The following is a 7,437-nucleotide window of genomic DNA, read 5'->3' on the forward strand; positions in this document are numbered from 1 at the left end:
GCCCGAGACTTGTCATGGAGAGCTCCCTGGCTCTAGCTATCTGTAGCCTGACCCTTGGCACAATGAGCATGTTTATGCAATTCTGTGTTCCAAAGACCTTGATTAACAGATCATGTTCATCCGAAGTTTGGTCATTTATATCTTACTAATCCTGAAATCTTATAGTATATCTCACTCTGAGTAAGATAGTATTTAACTGGCATAACTGTCCTTGTCTAATTTGGTCTCTTATACACATGCCGCTGCCGTCTGACACCTCTGCTTCCTAACTTATTCCTCGTTATCTGACATTGCATCTAATGAGCATATCCCTCCTCATCTTACCAACATCTTACTACTAAGTATTATTTGTATTACAGTAGCAACCTAAATGAGCTTGGTATTGTACAGACATATATGAAGACAGAGCCCCTGCCTCAAATTGCTCACTTTCTATAGAAACAAAAACATGAAGGGTTGGGGGGACAGGAAAACAAAATAGAAGCTGAGTGGCCAGGGTAAAGATTGGCAAATGTCATGTTAGCTGAATGGTCACATAAGCTTGCTATCAAGTGCTTTTGCTGATTTTCTTTCAGAGAAAATGTCACCTACGTATGATACTTAATGATAGAACAATCTTCTAACAGTTGTCTTGGCCTATCATTCCTTAACCAGCGCTATATCTGACCACGCTATCACCTAATTTAGCCAATGTAGTGCCCAATTACATTCTCAAGAGGAGACAAATGAGGCCTAGGGGTTGGTTTGGTTTTTTGTGGTGTTTTGCTTTTACTGCTCATCTCTGGAGACTTGAGTTCCAGTCCTGGTTGAGGTCTTTTAGGTAAAGTGAATCTGAGAGTCTCATCCTATCTCTGATGTTACAATTTGTTAATACACAAAATCACCACACATTTAGAAGCAGCTACTCAAGAAAGGCCCCGAAATAAACTACTAATGGGGTGGGATCATTGAGAGGTTGGGATTGAATTGACAGGAACTGGCAGGACTGGAGTAACGGGTTGTTACAGTTCAGGTTTTGAGGTGTGTGAGAAGAGAAGTAAATGCCAAAACATCTGCCTACACTACGTCTGGCTCACTTGCATAAGCACCAAACCTACACAAGCCCGTGGAAATAAAGACAAAAAAGGTAACTTTCAAGTACTTTTGCTCAGGTTCTGAGAGAGGATTAACATTTCATTATCACCTCCGTACTGAGTTACACCTCAGAGATCTAATGAGCAATCTTTTGCTAGCTGGTTTCAGATGCTGTTCTTTCAAGGCACTTGAGATTTGCTACTCAAAACAGATAATGGTTTTGAAAGTGAAATCAAGGGGCTAAATTTCCAATAGGATTTTTTTTAAGTGTTTGCCTCCTAATTTGCATATTCTGTTGTACCTGTATCTAGCACAGTCTTCAGCTCATAGCCACAATGGTGTATTCATTTTTGGTGATTGTTAATATGTGGCCTAGCTGCGGGAGATGTCCTCGTGCAGTCTTCTCTGCCAGAACTAATAATAAATATTCAAGAATACAAGCCTGCTTTACCCCCTTGAACAGAATTACAAGCTGGAAGCAAAAGCGAATGAGTTGCCCAAAAAGTTTGCAATGGATTCATAGCCACAGAGGACTTTGTGATCACACCAGGCACAGAACCTTAGTCTTTCTGTTCCAAAAAACACTGGCACCTTTTGAAGTACAGGTATTAGTCAAAACAGTACTTGAGCACTTTTGCAGTTATATCCAACAGGGGGCAGCGGTGGCACGTACAAATTATCCAGTGCATTCAAAGTCGATTGTTAGATCTCCTCATAGGAATGTATCTGAGTCAGCAGATTTTCCAAGACATTGTGATAAGGTTAAGTTGTTTCAATAATACATTTTAAGGATACTAAACAGACTGAAATTACCCAAAGGGATTAACATGGACATCCAGTCCCTCCTCCTTATCTTTGTGGTTAAGTAGGTACAGTATTCTAGTTTGCATCTCAGTCTTGCGTTGCTGTGATCTCATCAGAATTCATATGCTAAACAAGGTCAAGCCAGACAATACCAAGATAGGAATTTCCCAGGAAAATCAAGGAAGTGGTGATGGTGTCTCAGAAGATGTCAGGATGTGATGGAAAACCAAAGTTCTGACCACATGTGGTCATTAAAACCCCATGTTGGCTTTACAAACTAGGGATTGTTAAACCCCAATGTCCTTATAAAAAGTCTAATTTGGGCATATGTGTTCTGTTTCCTTGTAGTTTCAACAGGAGTAGTTATTTATCACTTCTCTCCCAAAACACTAAAGTGAGCACTGTACACTTTGTATTCTGCGTTGTTATTGAAATCAGCATATTTGAAAATGTAGAAAACATCCAAAAATATTTAAATAAATGGTATTATATTATTATTTAACAGCGCGATTAATCATGATTAATTTTATTAATCACTTGACAGCTCTAGTAATTTTGAAATATTTCAGTTTTGACCTTTCAAAAATGTTTCAATTATAATTTGTTCAAATTTTGAAATGAAATGTCATTTCAAATGGGAAAACTGGAATTTTTCATTTAGAAAATGTCAAAATAGCATGTTTCAACAATTTTGAAACGTTTGAGCCAAGAAATTCATCAAAACCATCCCTTTCCTGCAAGCATCTTTCGTGTTGACAAACTGATATTTTTTGATGGAAAGATGGTTTGCCAAAAAATTCCTGACCAGCTGTCACAGTTCAGGGCCACTACACCTGTATTTCCACTTGTGGTCCACCAAAGGCACCCGGCTTCTCAGCTGTTACTTCCCCTGGGTGGAGACTCAGATCTTTCTCCCTCCTGACTGGGTTTTTTCCGGGTTGCACAATTTCCTATCTACACTGTGATATTCCCAGGAAGTCAGACTGCCTAAACAGGACAGCATCTATACTTTGCTTTCTCTCCAAGGTATGACTAGGTAATTGTTCACGGTTGTATGTTACCACACAACTGTTTCTAAGCAAGCACATGTATTCTTAAGGTAAAAGCGCTATAGAGAAAACATATTAAAAACAATAAAAGAAGCCACACATGCCAATAAGCTTACCAGAGATCACCTTCCCCCCCAATCCAACAAGGGCCCTGGTAGGAGTCAGTCCTTCAGACCCAACGCAGCAGTCGTTTTTGTGGTTACAACTTCATAACAGCCTTAGTTCAGAACTAACACCCCCATAAATCGATTAGTCTTTCCTTTATGCTGCTTGGGCCTTTGATCTTGCATCTCCGGGAACTGCATCTCCGGGAACAGGTAATCAGTAGACAGTAGTCCTCTTCTCAGGCATAGCTTCAAAAGGCTGCGGTTTTGCACAGCTGGAAGTGGGAATTTGTATTCACGTTTCCCTAGAGAATCCTCAGGTAAGCCACTCGATCCTGTTTGTCCACAAGTCTATTCTTGTCTGGCCCATTGTTCAGTCTAGTCCTTTGAAGGCCATAGCACTTCCCAGGGTTCACATCTCCCCACTAGAAAGCTTACATACAATACTGGCCCTCATTAATTTGTAAATTTTGCATTTAACACAATGGACTCCAAAGATACTTAAACATAATTCAGTAAGGTTTTCCAAGGATATTGCAGGAAATTGCCATATCTGTCACACCAGCTCTATTATGCTCCCCAGCGCTTGAGTCTGAAATTGGCTCACAGTTTATAAAGTGCTCTAGGGTTCTTCAGGATAGAAGGAGTTTTATGATGGTAAGTTGTTATAACACTTCAGGATGAAAGACACCATATAAATGTAAGGTGTTATTATAATGTATGGGTTTTTAACCTAGATATATCTGACTAATAAATTCCCTAGGACAACTCATAATATGTACCTAGTTTTATACCTTTTAACCGGAGGGAAGCTACCTGGTACTTTTCCTACTGTACCATGTCATCTTTTTCTTATTTATCACACTGGAATTTCTCAATAAACTTCTAAGTATGGAGAAGAAAGAAGAACCCTGTTGAACCAGATGAGCATGGAGAGGGTAATGAGGCACTCAAAACACCGAAGGATTCTTCTGGATATTCACATTTACCTTTTGAATGTTCCTCAAGCACAATGTATTTCGTGCATATTATATATGAGCCATAGTTAACATACTGGACATACGACTGGAACCTTAATCTAAACACTAATGACAGTGTATTATGAGAACTGGTATCATAAAGTTGTTTAAATGTTTCTTCCCGGTTGTTTTCCAAAATACAAATGAATCACACCACTATGGCATTGCTCTTAGTTTAGAAGTAATTTTGGTTTCCTGTGGACATGTGTGGACAGGTTTTTGGGGGCCCAGGACAAAATCTGAAACTGAGACTCCCACACACACACACCCTACCCAAAAAATTACCGCTAAGCGGAGGGTGGTGTCCATGTGTGTGTTTAGAGAATGAGCCCACCCTGACTCAACCCACAGTGGCAGGGCCCATGCAGGGCAAGTCACTAAGGTTTTCAATTTATGTTCTTGGGGGATTAATGTGGGCGACAGGGCCGGCTCCAGGCACCAGCCTGGCAAGCAGGTGCTTGGGGCAGCTGCTCCAGAAAGGGGCGGCACGTCCAGGTATTCGGCAGCAATTCGGCGGACGGTCCCTCACTCCCGCTGGGAGCAAAGGACCTCCCGCTGAATTGCTGCCGCAGATCGCAATTGCGATCGCAGCTTTTTTTTTTTTTTTTTGGCTGCTTGGGGCGGCCAAAACCCTGGAGCCGGCCCTGGTGGGCGAGGAGACTTTGACCAAAGCTTTGAGTGCAACAAGTAAATAGTAAGTACATATCTCAGATAGGGAGGAATTTGGAAAGTGTCAAAGTCCTCAGCAAAAACAATGAGGAGTCCGGTGGCACCTTAAAGACTAACAGATTTATTTGGGCATAAGCTTTCATGGGTAAAACCCCCTACTTCTTCAGATGCATGGAGTGAAAATTACAGATGCAGGCATTATTATACTGACACATGAAGAGAAGGGAGTTACCTTAGAAGTGGAGAACCAGTGTTGAAGGCCAATTCAGGCATGGTGGATGTGGTACACTCCCAATAATTGATGAGGAGGTGTCAATACCAAGAGAGGGGAAATTGCTTTTGTAGTAAGTCGACTCCCAATCTCTATTCAAGCCCAAATTAATGGTGCTAAGTTTCCAAATGAATTGTAGCTCTGCAGTTTCTGTTTGAAGTCCATTTTTTGAAGTTTTTGTTGTTGAAGGATGGCTACTTTTAAATCTGTTATTGAATGTCCAAGGAGATTGAAGTGTTCTCCTACTGGCTCTTGTATGTTACCATTCCTGATGTCTGATTTGTGTCCATTTATTCTTTTACGTAGAGACTGTCCAGTTTGGCCAATGTACATGGCAGAGGGGCATTGCTGGCACATGATGGCATATTTCACATTAATAGATGTGCAGGTGAATGAGCCCCTGCTGGTGAGGCTGATGGTGTTGGGTCCTCTGATGGTGTCGCTAGAGTAGATATGGGGTCAGAGTAGGCAACAGGGTTTGTTACAGAGATTGGTTCCTGGGTTAGTGTTTCTGTGGTGTGGTGTGTGGTTGCTGGTGAGTATTTGCTTCAGGTTGGGGGGCTGTCTGTAAGCGAGGACTGGCCTGTCCCCCAAGGTCTGTGAGAGTGAGGGATCCTTTTCCAGGATAGTTTGTAGATCGCTGATGATGTGCTGGAGAGGTTTTAGCTGGGGCCTGTACGAGATGGCCAGTGGTGTTCTGTTATTTTCCTTGTTGTGCCTGTCCTGTAGTAGGTGACTTCTGGGTACCCGTCTCGCTCTGTCAATCTGTTTCCTCACTTCCCCAGGTGGGTATTGTAGTTTTAAGAATGCTTGATAAAGATCTTGTAGGTGTTTGTCTCTGTCTGAGGGATTGGAGCAAATGTGGTTGTCCTCAGCATGGAGCAAACTGATGGAACACAGGGCACCCTGTGTGGCAACATCTCATTTGTGGACATGTAAGCTATTGTTGTTATAAAGGTTGGGATCACCTGGCAAGTGATATGATCTCCTGACCTAGATGATACTGGAGGTTAAAAGATCGGGAAACCTCTCTTCTTTCTGTAGATATTATGCCCTCATGATGACCGAGATCAACTTGAATCACATTAGCTGACCCTCCCTAGATGCACACTGACTTGTAAACAGGGCACATTCAGTGGAAGCAGTTGAACTTGTTCTCTCTGGTGGTCTGTTAGAACCTGAGTCTACTGACCTTCAAGCAAGACAGATCTTGATGGTCCAGAATTTGTTTGACCAGGGATCAACGATGTGTCTCTATTGATGCTGTGGAAATTTAAAGGAGGTGGCTGAAAATTGAAGGCTGCTTAGTTGAATGTATTGCTTGTTTTTTCAAATTTATTTCATGCATCAGGATGCCAGAACAGTGAGGGCACTACAATGATTTTCGCTCATTAATTAATATAATCCCTGGATGGATATTGGTAGAGTATGAGGTGAGGATTGGACTGTTGGATGGTGGTTTGAGGTTCAGTTCTATTTAGAAGCATCATCTGGAAGGTTAGTGTGGAACTGTGGAGCTCTGCAATCAAGGGGACCCATGGAAGAATGCGTAGTGCTTGTTGAATGAATGCCTACGTTTTACAGTGTGTCTTGTGCACTTTTATGTTATGGGCAATAGACATCAAGTCTGGGATCCAGTTTAAGGAAAATAAACATTTAAAACTTTTTTTAAAAAATGTGTGCACCATGTTTTTTTACAGGGCACAGGAAGATATTTCTAATAAGATGACAGAAATATGTGGGAGCCAGCATCTTAGGTTTATTAATTTTAAGTCATCGGTCCATGGTTTTAAAAACCCATTGCCATGGCAACTGTTTGAAATTTTAGAGAACACAGACCTTTTGTATCAGTTCTGAAAGATAGTTGTTGCTTTCTTTTTCTTTTTTTTTTTTATTTTGCAAAAAGTATTCGTTAATATCTATCTATCTTGTCCTGGCATCTGGTTAATTATTTAGCAGTATTGCAAATTTTCAAATCGAATGCAAACAAATGGGAGTTTAGTTCTCTGCTCTATTCTTGGATGATGTTGGGAAACACACTAATACCTTGGTTTCTCCTTTTGTAATATGGGGTGTCACAGGAGGCCTTGCTCACAGCTACTCATTCACAGAATCCACCTACAATGGACTATACAGAATGTGGACACCAAAATTCAAGTATCAGGGGGTAGCCGTGTTAGTCTGTATCTACAAAAACAACAAAGAGTCTGGTGGCACCTTAAAGACTAACAGATAGTCTTTAAGGTGCCACCAGACTCTTTGTTGTTTTTACCAAAATTCAAAACATTCTCTGTGGGTCATTGGTAAAATATTTTCTCCGGAGGAAGTGAACTCCCCAGACCCCAGGGCAAGTTGATGAAAAGGGCAAATCTTGTCCACTTATAATACCATACGTTTGCTGACATTCCCTTCCCTCATGCTGCATATGTGGAAATTCAGGAAGAAGA

This window comes from Malaclemys terrapin, chromosome 19 (assembly GCF_027887155.1).
Source record: "Malaclemys terrapin pileata isolate rMalTer1 chromosome 19, rMalTer1.hap1, whole genome shotgun sequence".
Classification (NCBI taxonomy): Eukaryota; Metazoa; Chordata; order Testudines; family Emydidae; genus Malaclemys; species Malaclemys terrapin.